Genomic DNA, 18,495 nt, shown 5'->3' with positions numbered 1-18,495 from the left:
ACAAACACTAACTTTTGTCTACAGAAGTCTCATGTTTGCAAATAATAATTTATTGCAGCCTATACTTGTTAGCTTGTGTAAATACTTATGTTGTGTTATTTAAATATATAATGTTTATTGTTATGTAAATATATTTGTTATGTAAATATATATGTTTATTTTATTATTAAATGTGTAATATGAAAATGCATTAAAATCATGTGTATTTGTAAATTTATCACTGAATAAATTGTTTTATCTGAACAAAGTATGTCTTCTTTGTTTGTTCAAACATTTCTTATGCGTTGTTTACAATACAGACTTAAAATGTATATGGTTGGAAGCAGAATTTATTTCTCTACAATCTTTACATTTGCACAAATGATGTGAAATGAAAGGAACAAAGTGAAAATTAAGCTTAAACAAGACAGGCGTAACAGTTGAGAATTTTTCCAATATTTGTCCAATAACCCTATGGAGATGGTGTAGTCAGGCTTATCAGCCTTATATGGAGTTACTGTTATCAGAACAGCATGACTGGTATTGGCCTGGAGTGGCAAATCAGATAAGGGGTCTATCAGGAAAAGGTTTAATTAAATAAAATGCAATATTTTTCATTTCATTGTTTGCTTCAATCTTAAAATCGTGTAAGCCTTTGTATTCCGGTGTTTAATTGCCCCTTTGTTCTGCATAATTCGTTTATCTCGTTTTGATCAGATATTGTCCAGACTTCACTAACAATATGGTGTCATAAACCACACTGGGTGGCAGATGACAGTCCGGTTATTCATCACAATTGAGGATACCACCATGCCTTCTCTTTCTGGTAGTATTAAGCAGTCATTTGGTTAAATAATTTACTGCCCAAATACTTAACAGTTGCTTAAATTAGATATGTTACATATTGTACAAATTAAAAGTCATGTCCAATATGGATTATCAGAAATTTTACACCGTAAAGATATTAGCCCGTTTAATAAAAAAAAAATAAGTATTCAATAATTATATAATTTACGTAGAAAACATTTAATGTATTTAGTGGGTTAATTAAAACTACGTCATTCAGAATGATTCCGTATGATGATTTAATGTTACGGCAATGCATGAACGACATCATAAAAACAAGAAATTACATTTGACACCAACGGATGTAAATAATGTTTTAAAAAAAATAATAAAACAATATGTATATAGATATATGTGTGTTAAAATGTTAGATATGTGTCACGCATACTCACTAGTAACGAGTTTTCAATATATGTGAATACACAGTTCAATTCGCATCATGTAAAGTTGTGTTTTTCAGTTGTATGTTAATATTCCTCAAAAGTGTCATTCTCTGTACAAAACCCATCAAAATTAAAATTACATGTAAATACCGTCATGCACTTCGCTTATAACAGCGCTTTGAAGTACGTTATTTTCAATGCACCCCTTACACTTTCTATCACTCATTTTTATCACACTAGCATACTCATTGATCATTATTATTTTATAATTAAATGTATTATTATGGTAATTTATTGAAGCTTTTATGCAACAAAAAACCAGCTTATGCATAGAGCTCTTTGTTGTGTCAAATTGTCCGTCTCTCAGTCTTAAGACAATCTTTACTTTGATACAAATGACGCGTTGTTTTAAGATGCAAATGAATGTATTAATAAATTCTTTTTGCACTAAATATTATATTTTTGAAATATTATTAAGGTGTTGTTTTTTCGGAGCTTCTTATCGATTTATTTACTAAACAAGTGTCGTTATCCATATGTTTTGAAAATCATGAAAAGGAAGCCTACGTTATACAACAACTTGATATGGAATGAGTGCTGTATTGGACGTCATCATTGATGACGTTCAATCGAACGAATGATAAAGGGGGCTAAAATTCGTTAAGCTCCAGCGTATAGCAGCGATTTGGGAGTCTTGAAAACTGGTCTGTAACTTTTGCTGAAATTTGACATGTATATGGACCAGAACTCGATCTACACGATGGCGTATTCGTCATATCTGGGAAAAGTCCAGTTTTTGATAAAATTACGAAAAAGTGGTGTTTTTTATTGCGCAATCGCTATAAAATGAGTTCTCGCCGGAAGCGTTAATAGCGTTAATAGCAACCCAAACACAATTCAACCCAAGGAGACAATTCACGCGATAGACACTTCAAATTTGATTTTAATTAATACATATTGCGATTTTATTCCCAAATTAATAAATAAATTCATATTGCGTTTAACATACATAGCTGAACCCGTTTAGAAAATATTAACAAAACAAACAAAAACAAACAACAGTTAAATTTCATTAATGTAAATATGGTAACCTGATTACATATCCACTAGCGTACACATGAAAAATAGTTCGCAAGTAAACAACAAACAATCAAATTTAAACGCAAATAAGTTAACAAAATATATAAAATAAATCCGAGAAATTGATACTTAAAAATACAATTTCTGCACTAAAAACATTTTTGAGAGTCATTAAAACACATAATTTCGGAAGTATACAACCAACATTCAATATGGCTGCCAATGAACGTTCGAAAAGAACGCGAGAAAGTATTTACAAAATAACATCATCAAAATAATTAAAGTGAACGCTACTTCGCCGTTTTTTAGATAAGTATACGATCTATTGAAAAACACTAGCATTTGACATAAACACACCCGTGGATATGGAAATAGACATCACGCGGCTCCCGCATTTTGCGCTGTGTACGGTTGTTCAGAAAACTTGGTAAGTGTCATTGTGTTCTTGAATTTGTCCGATGAGTTGAATTTTATATACCATTACCATGCGAGAAAGTTTTCAAACACATTTATTTCTCACGAAACTTACCTTTAAAAATAAACAACACAAATATTAGTGGCACGAACTGGTATTGGCACGAAACGACAATCAACCGTTAAAGTTCAAGGGCATAATTTGAATGGAAATACATGTGTTGAATATTGGATAAATTAATCGTTTTGCCGTTAAAAGGGTAATTTTTTTTGGTTTGCTTTGCTTATTTTTTTTATCAAAACACAAGTTTTATAGTTTGATTTCTGTATAACAGTTCAGTTAACGTTATATCTTGAATTTATAAATATCGAAATAGATGTCGGAGTTTGCACATTTCGGACGTTGCTATGCAAATTGCAAGTTAGTTCTCGATAGAATATACTGTTTTACCTTTCGCATACAGTTGTGCAGCTGTTTTCCATGTAATGATGCAATGTTTTACGTCTGGAATACCCCCCTCGATGATTATAAATCATTAACTTCTCAAATTATAAGCATCGTCAACTTGACAAGGTTCTGTTTAATTAATAAATGGTAGAATATGTAAAGCTGAGTAACATTAATTCAGCACACATGACTTGATATGAAATACATATATATCTCGTGTGGCGTATTTTCATTTAAACTCTGGGTTTAATGACTACAAGTCGGCCGTGCAGTTAAATATTTTTTAAAGCATAGAAATATTCCAAAATTATTTTGGATTTTGTGTTTGTCATGCATAATTTAAATTTTCATAGGAATAAAATAACTTACAGCGACAGGATTACGGCTTTGTTATGGTAAGCATTTGATACAAATGTTATTAAGAATGAGTGTGGTTGTAAATAAATTTTGACAAAATGGAACGAAAAAAAAACACACAAAATGGAAGTGCGTGCATGTTACTGTATCTTGCAACTTTATTGTTTTAAGAATTGGATTAAAGTTTAAATTTAGGTAAGCATGTCGCTTATACTAAATTAAGTTCTTAATATCTCCTTTGCTCTTATATGGTATGAAATGCGTATCTCGTGTAACGTAATTTCATTCAAACTCTGGATTTTAATGACGACAAGTCAGACGTGTTATTTTATTTAACAGTAAAATATTTTTAAAGCATCAAGAGATTGTAAAAAATATTTCCGATTGTATTTTTGTCATGCATAATTTAATCTTCCATAAGAATAAAATAACTCGCTGTGTCAATATTTCGGTTTCCTTAATCATGTTTTAGGTAAGAATGGTTAGCATTTTATACACAAGTTTTAAAAAAAATAGTGTGGTTTTTAATAAATTTTGAGAAAGAGATGGATGATCAGAATTGGAGGTTCAAATCTTTGTCAAGTATAAAATGTTAACCATTCTGACCTAAAACACAATACAGGAAACCATACATCCAACTTGTCGTCATTAAAGTCCAGAGTTTACATGAAATTATGTTACACGAGATATGTATTTCATACTATACAGAAGCGAAGGAGTCATAAAAAAACTCAATTTAGTATTAACAACATGCTTACATGTACATCAATTTTAACTTTAATTCTTTGCTTTGAACAATAAAGTTACAAAGATTTGAACCTCCAATTCTGGTCATATTACATTAATATTTGCATATTTTAATACCATATAAATATTGTTTAAATCTATTTGTTGATAAATTTAAAATAGCTGACTTTCCTCTTACATGCCCTTGTATTTCAAGATAGAATACTTTCCTTCACAGAGGAGAGAGGTCTGAGTTTGAATCTCAGTGGGGGCTTCAGAGGATGATTTATTTTTAGAAAAATGATTATATTTGCTCATCTTTTTAAATGACTTTGAGCCACACACCTTAAAATTAACTGCATGGCATAGTAAATTTAAGTATAAATAAGAAACATATCTTTATCTTTGCCATTTAGAATATATCTGGTGATTACAAGGTAGAAATCCGTCTTTTTTGCGCTTTAAAACTTAAAAATAATCGCGTTTGTAGAAATAGACGTAAATGTCTACAAATCCTACTTTCAGTTTAAAAGCGGTACCGTTTGAACAATAATATATTACTTTGTAACTAGGCTATAGATTTAATTTTATCTATGCCAATTAGAATATACAATGTATCTGGTGGTTACAAGGTAGAAATCCGTCTATTTTGCGCTTTAAAACTAAAAAATAATTGCCTTGGTCAAAATATGAGAATACGTATATAGAAATCCTACTTACTGTTTTTAAATAAAAAAATAATAAATTACTTTCTACCTAGGCTATAGATTAAATGACCCTATAATGATCAGATTTGTATGGAATGAGTGCTATATTGACGTCATCATTTGATGACGTTCAATTGAACGAATGATAATGGCGACTAAAATTCGTTAAGCTCCTGGTTATAGCCGCGATTTGGGAGTCTTGAAAACTGGCCCAACACTTGTGCTGAAATTTGACATGTATATGGACCAGAATGCGATCTACCTTTTGGCGTATTCGTCATATCTGGGAAAAGTCCAGTTTTTGATAAATTTACGAAAAAGTGGTGTTTTTTATTGCGCAATCGCTATAAAATGAGTACTCGCTGGAAGCGTTAATAGCGTTAATAGCAACCCAAACACAATTCACCCCCAAGAGACAATTCACGCGCTAGACACTTAAAATTTGATTTTAAATAATACATATTGCGATTTTATTCCCAAATTAATTAATAATTTCATCTCTCGTTTAACATACGTTTTAGAAAATATTAACAAAACAAACAAAAACAAACAGCCGTTAAATTTTATTGTTGTAAATATGGTAACCTGATTACATATCCACTAGCGTCTATGCATATTTACACATAAAAAATAGTTCGCAAGTAAGCAACAAACAATCACATTCAAACGCAAATTATTTAACAAAATATATAAATTTATGCTAGAAATCGAAACTTAAATACAATGTCTGCACTAAAAACACAATACCAATAGTTTTTACAATAACACATTCGACATGTACATGTACTTCCAACAACACGCCAACCTCTATTTTCAAAGCGAATGTGTAGAGTAACATTTCAACAATAAAGACAAACTGGAACTGGAGTTTAACTTAGTGCGCAAATTGGAAGTGATTACAGTAATTTATTTTTCAACTTGTCAATCTCCGTAGTATACGTTTAGTTGTGAGATGTTAACGGTTTCCCAAAAAAAACATGCCTTCGCTACGAAGTCAAAGTGGGTGGGGAACGAGACTGCTTGTGGATTTCGAGTTGCTGGAAGTTTGTAACGAAGCTGCTTTTGTGCAATATTCAGCGATTTTGCAAGCTGTGTGTTTGAAGTTGGAGATATATATTGCTGACATTAATGATGTTGTGTACGTTCTTGTGACCACTGATCTGCATATGATACCAGTGGGAGAGCATCCCGAATCCCAGTTCCCACATAGTCTGCAACAGATGTTTCCTGGTCGAGTGGTTGGTAAGTTTCATCGTTATACATGCATATTACACATTTTACATTATTTGTGCTATTTTTGACACCCATTTTTCATGCTGATGAACCAACGGTCAGTGCCAGTAGTCCTACTGTCATTGGTCTGTGTGCTTGTTGAAAGTACATGTAGAAAGGGTTGATTAGCTCCAATAAGCCATGTTGCTCTTTTTTGGATAAAATTTATGGCAGTTGGCTTTTTTATCTTTGTGCAGCAACATCTGCCGCCTCATTTTTTGAAAACATTAGTCGCACACTGTTCATATTGTGGAAAAATGAGTCTTGCATGTAAAAGTAAGAAAAATGGGTGGTGACTATTCAACAATGTGAAAAAATGAGTCGCGCATTGTTTAAAATACTTAAAATATCAGTCGCAAACATTAGAAAAATGTAAAAAAAAGTGTCTCACAATGTTGAAAATTGTGAAATATGAGTCGTACAATGTTGAAGGTTGTAAAAAATGAGCCTCGCAATCTAGACAATTATGGAAAAATAAGTAAGGGGACAAAAATTCCACTCGTCTGCTCATATTGACGAGTGAAATCTTTAAAGGACAAGTGAATTTCCCTAAAGCGCTCGTCCTACAGGACGAGAGAAAAAGCTGATGTTAAAATATGTTTTTTAAGACCCGTAAATAATTAAATAAAATCATTTTCTTAAAGCATATCTATTCCGAAAGTAGAACGAGAATGAACTGGAAATTGTAATTGTAAATTTCATACAACAGGTGCGCATTGTTATGCGAGACTAAGTCGCGAGTAAATATTGGTGTCAATGTTGACAGGGAAACATCCGACTGCATTCACTGTAAGTATTGATTTTTAAAGAATTATTTAACTGCAAAGTACAGTTTATAACTAGTCTGAATTTCGTCCAAAAAATGTCTGACATTTGAGCGTTCTTTAAAGGGATGGGGGGGAGTTTGGTGTTCAAACATCCCAAACAGGAAAGCACGCAAGCATTAGAAAAAAGTAAAACAGCAGTCTTCATTTATTTATTTTGTGTTCCTCATAAATAACTTATTTCACTGCTCAACATTTCTTTTTTGATCAGCTGGCATGAATAACTGAGTAAGCAGCATTTTAGCAGTGATATAGTAAATTTTATTAGTCATATTAGCCCTTTGCAAACTTTATTTCACACATATTCAAGGACGAGTGCATATGTGTTTGCAGGACGAGTGCACATTTAAATGCACTCGTCCTGCAGGACGAGTGCAGTTTAGAAATATTTTTGTCCCCTGTAAGTTGCACACTGTTCAAAATTGTGAACAAATGACTTGTGACTGTTGGAAATAGTGAAAATAATTAATTGAGCATTGTTCAAATTTGTGAAAATATGAGTCTCAAACTATTCAAATTTGTGAGAAAAAAAGTCGCTAACTGTCGAAAAATGTGAAAAAATGAGTTGCACACTTTTTAAAATACTGACCATTTGCATTGCAAATTCCTCTACCGGTAATTAAAATACTGACCATTTGCGTTGCAAATTCCTCTAATTTTTGCAAAAACAGCTTTCACTATTTATTTATTTAATAATAATCAGCGTTCTAGATAAGCTGCGTATCAGCGTAATATACGCATTCGAAATATCAAGATACGCTCAATTTATCATTTCCGTGCGTACATTTAAGCAAGCCAATCTGGACTTACGCTAATGCTGTAAATTCTCTGCGCAGTGCCCCAGATAATTATTTGAGAAATAGGGTTTTCACCCATTGATTTGAAAAATAGGGTGATTTCCTTCTTGAAATAGGGTGAAATAATTTATAAAAATGCATACCTTTATATCATTAATGTTTTACTTCTGTGGAAGATGCTCACTTGTACTGATTCAATAAAACTTTAAACTATCATAATTAACTTTAATAAACTGATGTTTCATAACATCTTTAATCATTGAAACTGTCCTTAATATAAACTTAAAACAAACAAAAATTCGATAACACGAATGATCATTTGGCTCTTGCTTTCTTGGTTCGAAACAGTTTGCGATCGACTGATATTTTTTTCTCAACAATAGCGGAAGTCTTTCGACCTCTCTTAGACATTTTTATTTTGCATCGTTATAGAAACTGAAAGTACGGGCACTTTATAAATACATGCACAATGAGCGACGGATAAAGTCAGATTGAAAACGCATGTATGTCGAGGAAAACAATTTGATCACACTTTATTTAACTATGAAATCTAGAACGCAGAGAGTTTGAATAAAGCTTGACTGTTTTCATGGTCCGTCATCCAGGCGCTTGCTTAATAAATACGCGTGACGATAATAATTTCAAAGAGAAAATACCGAAAATGAGCATTTAGTATTTTCGATTGAAGCTATTGTGTTGTACGCATTGAATTTGACGAATTTGCGCACAAATCAAAATGGTTGCGTTTTCAATAGGCATGTTATTGAATTTCTTTGCGTTTTTAGACATTTTAATAGGGTGAAAGACGCAGATACACAGCTTATCTGGGGCACTGATGCGTATATCATAAACAAAAAATATAAACAGCTGATTGTCTTTAGCCAAAAAATGAGACTGGTTATCGTAAAAATTAGAGCTGGTTGTAGAAATAGTTAGCCAGTCGGTATGTATACTCTGTAGCATCTAGATGCATGGTAAATTTAGTATTGATTTTTTAACAGACAGTCAAGCGCTTATGTGTTTATTAAATTACATGAAGTGGTCAGCATGGCTTCTTCCAAGCCAACACAAATTACTTCTCAAAGTACAATTGATTCTTTGTGTATGGCAAAAATTGTATCGAGTAATAAAATTGTACTGCCAATACTGAATGATTTAAATTCCTCTGTTTTAAAATCAAAAAGGAACCACTAAAATGCTAATAAAACAACTGTTGAAAGTTGGCAAAAAAGTTCTCCGTTGGCCACGGTGGTGGATAATAACGACGAAGATCTTAAATGTAATCTGCCAACAAGTTAAAATAACAAGAAATTAAGAAACCTACTAATATGAAGGAATACACATAGTTAGTGGTTAATTGTTATTAAAGTAGAGTGTCTGTACCCCGGCTATATTCTGGTTTTACTTTTAGCAAATTACCCTTCAACCAAGGCGAAATTTGACCATTTACCCCTATGCTTTGAAAAGTGGGGGTATTTACCCCCATGGGTACATTTTTTTTATCCTATTACCAGCTGAAAATCGATAGTATAACAACGATCGTATAAACTTTACCTTAATACTATCGCTATTTTTTCCGACCTCTATCTTAAGAACACTATATGTTTAAATGTGACGTCATAGCAAATGATGACGTTGAAGTAAACAAACACTTTGAAGTCAACTTGGAAAACCAGCGCTGTTTCTTTGAATTTTAAAGTATTTATACTTTTTTTGAACGATAAATGACCACAAAAAAGGATAAATAGAAAATTATGTGGATAAACTGGATAAAGATCAAGTTTATCATGCTCGGCACGAACCATGTTAGCGGCAAGCCTCGCGCTTCATCGGTTCTAAGCCTCGCATGATAAACTTGATCCAAAACTCACATAATATTCTCTATATCTATAATGCTGAATAATTGAGGTAAAAAAACAAGTCTATTATAAAAAAAATTCAGTTTAAAGAAATCGTAATTATTTTTTATTTAAAGTTATTTACGGCCATTTCATATGCCTATAATTATTATCATTTTTTTATTATGATATTGTGTGACAGAGGTCCTAATTTAACGACAACTCTTGTGTTTAAACTGTTAAACAAATTAACAGTATACTATATGCAAAGACTCACACTGGACAAATTAATCATTAAATCTACAATGAATGGGAAGTAAGCATTTGTCCCTCTATTTACATTGTTTTTTATCATGATAGAGTTTTTTTTCTCTAACCCGTGATATTAAAGAAAAGATGAAACTGATCAAACAGCAAAGCTCAGTCTTGTATGGTATGAAATTACTGAGGGTGTATATCTCATACACCATCACTCACTTACTAAGGCTCGATTGGTCATTGTTGGCTCGGGTACTACTTACATGTACCCTGGGTAGTATACTTACATGTACCCCGGGTACGGAGTATATACTTAAACGTACCCGGTGATATTAGACTGTACCTGAGTTGTATATCCTCCCAAAATCCGATACGCTACTGATTACCGTTAAACGATATTGTTTACCTTAAACAAACTTCTATTTTAAAATTTCTGCATCATGTTGCTTTTTATCCCCACACTTTTTGAAAAGCGTGGGGATATTGATCATATTGTGGGTATCTCCGCCGTCCGTCCGTCCTGGCCTGGCCACTATCTCCTCCTACACTATATGCACTAGAACCTTGAAACTTACACACATGGTAGCTATGAGCATATGTGCGACCCTGCACTATTTGGAATTTTGATCTGACCCCTGGGTCAAAAGTTATGTGGTTGGGCCCGGGCCGGGTCAGAGATTTTTACTCATTTTTTAGGTTATTTTACTATAATTTCTTCATTTCTACACTGATTGTCTTCAAATTGATACCAAACCTCTCTTATGACAATACGGTAAATCTCAACTATGCATGGCCCCATTACCAACCCTGGGGGCCCCGCCCACATAGGCCACTCCCACTAAAAATTGCAGTTTTACTATAATTTCTTAATTTCTACACCGATTCACTTCAAATTGATACTGAACCTTTCTTATGACAAAACTATCAACCTCAGATATGCATGGGCCCCATTACCAACCCTGGGGAACCCCACCCACATAGGCCACGCCAACCCAAAAATGCCTTTTACTATAATTTCTTCATTTCTACAACGATTCACTTCAAATTGATACGGAACCTCGGCCCCATTATCAACCCTGGAGCGCCCCGCCCACATAGGCCACACCCACCAAAAATTGCCTTTTACTATAATTTCTTCATTTCTACACCGATTTACTTCAAATTGATACTGAACCTCTCTTATGACAATACGATCAATCTCAACTATGTATGGCCCCTTTACCAACCCTGGGGCAACCCGCCCACATAGGCCACGCCCATCCAAAATTGCCTTTTACTATAATTTCTTCAATTCTACACCAGTTCACTTCTAATTGATAATGAACTTCTCTTATGACAATACGGTCAATCTCAACTATGCATGGCCACATTACCAACCCTGGGGTGCCCCTGGGTCAAACATGCGGCGTGGGGATACGCGTCGGCCTCTGCCGCACCATTTCTAGTTAAGTATGCATGTCTATAATATAAAGGCTGTTAAAAGGAAAATTGACCTAAATGTGAACATAATTAATTTTTACAAATTAGCCGACAACAACTGATTTAGCATTAAAATTCTCAGTTACGTTTTAGTATATTTATCGTACCCAGGGTACATGTAAGTATACTTAAGAGTACCTGAGGTGCATGTAAGTACTGTGCCAACAATGACCAATGAAGCCTTACTAACTGTATAATGATTATATCTCACCAACTACCTTAACCTTGTGTTTATTAACCTGAAATTTATGTAAAATCTGGCTTTTTTACTTTAATTTTTCATTCAATTGATTATGCAATTTTTGACTTATCTCGTGGGAAATTATTTGAATCTTTGGATATTAATGTATTTTAATGTTGTGTTTGTCACGCATAATTCAGTGTTTTCCAAAAAAATTGAGTAGCCAGTTATATGGGCAGCAACTATGCGGTAAAACAAAAGCATTTGTGACATTTAACTTGATGTATTTGGGAATAGTAGCCGGCATGTAAAAGAAGTCGTTTTAATGCAGGTATTACATTGTAAATATTTATTTATTATTTCGAAGATAACAGTCATTGCAACGTGTTTAGTGAATATTACATCGATAGGCTGGCATGAAAAGTAGCTCCTTTTGAAGCACAAACTGCATCCAAGAATATATCATGGCTGACCCGGTTTGATGAGGCCTGTTTTTGATAATAATTTATTACTATTTTTACTTCCGTGTTCATAATCTTTACGGGCGCCATGCTGGAAATAGTCCGTTTCCCACAATGCATTTACAGCGTTGACACACTGGGTCTATACCGGGAAAAACCACGCGCCAGTTTTGGCGCCTGACGTCATCCCGCCGAAATTTTCATTGGGCAATTCATATGTAAACGTCATTGTATTCGCAAAAAGGCGGTAAACTTTAAAAGCCAGACATTGAGGGCAAGGTGCGAAAGTAAAATGTCTCGGATATTGGGAAAAAAACGCGCGTGTTAGTCAGTTAAATAGTTACTTAGTTAGTTACTTATTTTGTTTAAAGTTCATAAATTTATATTGAAAAGTGTAAGGCAATAATAACTTAAACGGACTAATGCACAATGTGACCAACGGACTGTCGGATTACTAACGGTAAGAAAACATGCAGTTTATTGTCAATATTGACAAAAATCTGCGCAGATTTATTGGCTTTGCGTAATGCCCCTTTTCGCACTGTTTTCAGAAACTTGTGTTTACAATCACACTCGCATATGGAAATATCATCAATATAAGTGACATGAACGCCTGTGAATGTCTTTGCTGCAACTAGTTTAGTGGAGTGTAACATATATTATGCGCATGCGCTTCGATTGTTTTATTACATGCGGTATTGGCAGCCATTTAAAGAAATGTGAAAACAACACATTAATCTTACTTGTTCTCGTTCTAATTAATACAATTTTTCAACAGCTTGGTCGAGTATCGAGGTAAATATATTTAAATGCGTTTGCATATAAACTGAATACCGTATGAAACGTGTAGATGATGCTTTTCTGCATTTATTAACGACTGCAATTGTTTGTGAAATACCATTGTTTTTTACTGTTATAAAATTGTGTATTTCTAATATTTGGGTATAATACGTGTGTCTGGATATATTAGATATATTATATGGTTGTTTTATATAGTGCATATACAATGAATAACTTATGAGGGCTTAGTGTGACGATTTAGAATACAGTTTGGATCCTGATGAGACGCCATGGTTTGTGGTGTCTCATAAAGTGCAAATATTTCAAGGGAGACGACTGTTATAAGTTTCTGATCAGCACAAATTACACAATTAACTCCCTTTCTTTACGGGCTCCATGAAAATGCTATGTCCACGTATAAAACTGTTTTACAGTGTGAAGACCCTACATAAAAATGCGGATTTTTTTCTTACGTGGTATCTTGCAACACACATTTTCAAGTCTATTTCATTACATTTGGCATATATATTAACAAAAATGGCATCGTTTGAACATGTCGTCATAGTATATAAGCAACATTGAAGCCTAATATACATCCATCTATTATTATTTGGGCACAAATAATTTTACCGTATGAAGACCCTACATAAAAATGCTGATTTTGTTCTTACTTGGTACCTGGCGACACACATTTTCAAGTCTATTTCATTAAATTTGGCATAGATATTTATAAAAATGGCATCGTATGAACCAGTAGTCAAAGTATAAGCAACATTGAAGCCTAATATGCATTCATCTATGATTATTTGGGCACAAACAATTTTACTGTGTGAAAGCCCTACATAAAAATGCTGATTTTTTTCTTACTTGGTATCTGGCAACACACATTTTCAAGTCTGTTTCATTAAATTTGGCATCTATATTAATAAAAATGGCATTGTATGAACATGTCCTCATAGTATAAGCATAGAAGCATAATACGCATTCATCTATTATAATTTGGGCTCATACAATTTTACCGTGTTAACACCATATATCAAGTTGCAGATTTTTTTAATACTAGTATTCGCCACATACCCACAGGCATTTTCATTAATATCTCAGAAAAAAAGACATATAAATTAATACACATGGCATCTAAAGAACATTTTATCAAAGTTAAACATGGTTCCCAGCCAACCTGGAAATCAGGGAAAACTGGAAAAAGACTCTTTTTTTCCAGTCAGGGAATTTGGAAAGTTTGTGAAATCAGGGAAAAATCAGGGAATTTTGTTTGGTCAGACTTTCCCGACTTGTGTCGAGAAGTCCATACAATTTAAACAGCAAATCATTTCCTCTGCATATCTATCGTGACTTTGTAGTATACGTGTAGCTTAGTTATGTCTGCAACTGCTATTTATTCAGGGTGTCTAAAACAAGAAATAGGTCAAAATCATGATCCTGGAAGTTTTATTTTCCATCAGGGAAAAATCAGGGAATTTTGTTCATACAAAAAGCTGGGATTCCTGTTAAAGCAATATAGAGGCATGAAATGCATTTTTCTGTTATATGTCCACAAATAATTCCACTTAGTGATGACCCAGCTTGAATATGAGGATTTGTTGAATTATTATTGCTAACCGACATACATTTTTAGTAGTACATCAGGATTCAATACCAATACCTTAGTGAAAATGGCATCGGAAGAACATTTGTTCATTGTACTAGATAGAATGATACATTATATCTATCCATCTTATACTTTTTTGCAGTTTCAGTAATATTTGGTCTATAAATGATTTCAACATGATATAATTATTAATCATTGCTAGGAAATGTTTATATGTGAAACAAAAATTAAAAAAGACGTTTTTTTCCCCCATTTATGTATCTATGTATACATCTTTTGTTGCAAACAGTTATGCAACATGTGTCAGAAAACACCCACGACAAATATATGGACGGAATGATTTTTTCACTTATGTGGGTGTATGTTGGCTCCACTTCACACGATACAGTCATTGTAGTTTAATTGAAAAACGCATCTTACAATGTGAGATGAGTTCTGGGTTCAAGCCCCAGCAGTGGCCTATCATGTGTGATATACAGAGCCCATTATGATTAAATATACACAGTTATCTATTTAAAGAATTCAATTAAATATAAGGAATAATGTTAAAGGGGAATTGCTGCTTAACCATTTTTGGGATTGTATTGTAATTTTTTGCCAAATTTGACATTCAATAACAGGGTTTATAGACATCCCAAGCATAACTGTTTCTAAATTTAAAAAAAAAACAAGTCGAAGTGTGCAGAATATCAAAAATTTGAAACTTTCTGATGTCTAAAAGTCATTAAATGCCACTTAAAGTTTACATTTTTTTGTTCAAAATGACCCATTTTGTGCTGTTCATTATTGGTTAATGTTTTACGCTGTCAGGTCCAAAAGCGCACATTCTGTAGCTTGTTTGGACCATAATCTATAATGCGGCCAAGTTTCAGCAGATTCGGCCCAGTGGTTCTGATTTTATACGCCGTGCCTAGCTTTTAATGAGTATTACTCACTGACTTATGCATATGAGCTCGGCTGTTTTCGGAGTATACCTGAGGTATTCTCATAGCCAGCTCATCGTATGTGTCATGTCTTTTCGCCTTCTGGCGTCCGCCATGCTAAAACCTTAACATTGACCCATTGTACCCACAATTTTCGTACCCACATTTTTTTTCGTAACCAAAGTTTTCGTACCCACATTTGTTTAGTACCAAAAATGTGTGTTCCCGCATTTTCTTACCCAATATTTTCGAACCCACATTTTTTTAGTTCCCACTCATTCCATCCCGCGAAACCCTTAAGGTGTCGCAACTCTAGTAAGTGTCTCAATGATATTATAAACTGGATGACAACTTTCAAGCTAAAATGAACCAATCAAAAACAGAAATCATTTTATACGGAACAAGGCAACAATTATCTAAAATGTCCATCTCAAGTGTGATGGTTGGAGGATGCATGGTTAAGTTAGTAGACCGTGTGAGAGATATTGGTGTTACAATGACCAACACTCTTAATCTTGACCTTCACATAACGAAGAAGTGCCAAATTGCCCAAATGCAATTGCGTAATTTAAAGGCTATACGCAGGCATTTGACACAGAAGTCAGCGGAGGTGTTAGTTCATGGTCTTGTACACTCCCATATTGACTTTTGCAATGGTTTATTAACCGATCTACCAGCTTACCAAATTCAAAAGCTTCAGCGGACTCAAAATCATGCCGCAAGAGTGGTCCTGAATGCGTCATTTGATCAACCAAGTGCTAAACTCTCGAAACAACTCCCCTGGCTGGCAGTAAAAGCTAGAATCATGTAAAAAGTTTTGGTTATGGTCTTTCGTGTTGTCCATGGTTATGCTCCTTGTTATTTGCAAGAAATGTTTGTTCTAGCAAGCAGTCGGTATAGACTTCGATCACAAAGTGACAGTAATCGTTATTCCCAGGAGGCGAACTAAGATGGCGGATAGATCTTTAGCTGTTGTTGGGCCGAAGTGGTGGAACAATCTATCAAGCCACTTAAAAATCATTGACAATAAGGGCTGTTTTAGATCAAGACTTCAAACTAATTTGTTCAATCTATTTCACGGATAACCAATGTCCAGCGTTTGATAAGCGCAATAGAGTATTTTTATAATAATTTTTGCGCTATATAAGTGACATGTATTTTTATTTGTTTTGCGTTACTGTATCCCATGCTTTTGCATACCAGTGCATTGCGCATGCGCGAAAATCCAGAATCAAAACAATAACAATGAACTGGTCTTTATTCACACTTAAGCCAATGAGCGCAATTGCATTTTTATGACCAAGTATAAACTATGCAGTTTAAAATACTGTTTAAGGAAAAGGATCTGTTATATTGTAATAAAATTGGTTGATGTTAGAACCTAGCTACTGTATTATACTTATAATAACATGTTCATAACATGTTATTTATTAAAACAATTAAAAAAGTGGTGTGTTAAAGACTCTGGTTTCAAGTTTTTATTCACAAAGCTTGTTTTGTGCAGTTTAAAGTAATCAATACACGCATTTGTAACCCAATAGTCAGGTGACAGTATACATAGTCGCACTGTTTACTCCCATCATATAAGCACCAGTTGACGGTTAACTTGGTTGCTGTTCAGTTCGAAATTTCGTATTACTTGCCTGTGTTTAATAACAATTGTGTGTGTGTTTTCTGGGATATTAAGTGTTTACATAGGCTTGGACATAAATATTTCAATTGATATTTGATTGTAAAATCTTGTTTGTTAAAAGTGAATTATCATAATGGGAACATCTGGAATTTCTAGAAATTCTGATGTGGTTAAATATTATTGTTGTACAATCTGCGAGACAGAGCAGTCTGTAGAAGTTGATGCAGATTTTTACTGTAAAACATGTCTTAAATACTTCTGCAGAACAGGTATTCACTTTCATAGACAGCATGGTCGGTGGTTTTATAAGAAATCTCCTTATGGAAAGGATAAAATAATGAAGTGGCCACTTTCTAAGAAGATGGAGACTTCTCTTTTAACATGTGTCATACACAAGGGTGAAAAGTTAACAATGTACTGCACGGACCACAGTCAGCTGTGCTGCTCTAAATGTGTTGAGCTGAATCACAGGTAGCATAGTGTTACTTATTTTATAATTCAGTATAATTTATTTCATTGTATTTGTTTGGATTATTGTAATAAGTTATGTAAGTATTTCCAAATCATAACATGTGCGCAATTTGTTGCTCAGCTTTAATTTGTTATTTTTTTGTGTTGAGAAATAACATTCTAATGGTTCAAGTATATGGAATACAAGACATTTGCCATATTTCAGCAAAAACTCTAGTGTACAAATTTCTTCTCTGAAATAATAAAAAAAACTCTGGTGTCAAGTCAAAATGGTCAATGCAATAATCATGCTGGTCCTCTAAGCTGTGACAATTAACAGTCAATTAACAGTTAATTTAATGACCCCATCAGGCAAAGCGAGCTTTGTTTTAGAAATACCTTTAATCAACCTGCCAGTATAATGTCTTATGCATATATTCCTTTACTCTGTTTAAGAAGGGCTGTTCACACTTGACTGTTGCATGTTTTAGCCTGCATTTTTAACCTGCTCATGGTAACCTTTTCTCAGCCTTATTTCTTAATATTTGTTGTTCGTTGTCTGTCATCAACAGTTAGCTTATGAACACTCTAGAGGCGCCACATTTAATGCCCAATAATCATGGAACTTGGTCAGAACATTTTATTTGTCTCAATGATATTCAATCAGCCAAATTTGAAACTGGGCCATGTGAGATAAAAAAAAAAACTAGACACATAGTCAAATTTATGACAAGTTGTTAAACTCTATAGAACAAACATTAATCGCAGTCATTTCCAAAAGACCGACGTTTTAAAGACAGTTCCGATTAAAAATGCTATGTTGTGGTTCTGAGTAAATAATCAAAGAGCAAAAGTTTCTTTATTTTATAGAATTAAAACCTGAAACTAAAAGTGAGCTTAAATGAAATATGAGCAGTAAAAATTACTAGGGCTGTAACGATACATTTGAATATTCAAATCACTTGAATACTGCTGTGGACGAATCGAATATTTGAAGAATACAAACAATGTGGTTTCGAGTTTGAAAGTTTAATCATCTTATCTTACCTT

General features: G+C 33.6%; 1 long non-coding RNA gene across 1 annotated transcript; it reads right to left on the bottom strand.

Annotated features, from left to right (window-relative positions):
- Positions 1–5,488: 5,488 nt before the first annotated feature.
- On the bottom strand, positions 5,489–12,597 carry LOC127849591 (uncharacterized). The gene is made up of 2 exons (XR_008034938.1): positions 11,992–12,597; positions 5,489–6,151 (listed from the first exon to the last, which is right to left on the bottom strand). It is a non-coding gene; the product is annotated as an uncharacterized LOC127849591 (long non-coding RNA).
- Between the last annotated feature and the right edge of the window lie 5,898 nt (positions 12,598–18,495).

The sequence above is a fragment of the Dreissena polymorpha genome, chromosome 11 (genome assembly GCF_020536995.1).
Source record: "Dreissena polymorpha isolate Duluth1 chromosome 11, UMN_Dpol_1.0, whole genome shotgun sequence".
Taxonomy (NCBI): Eukaryota; Metazoa; Mollusca; class Bivalvia; order Myida; family Dreissenidae; genus Dreissena; species Dreissena polymorpha.
Note: the sequence above shows the minus strand (reverse complement) of the source record. Positions and strands in the feature narration are given on the sequence as shown.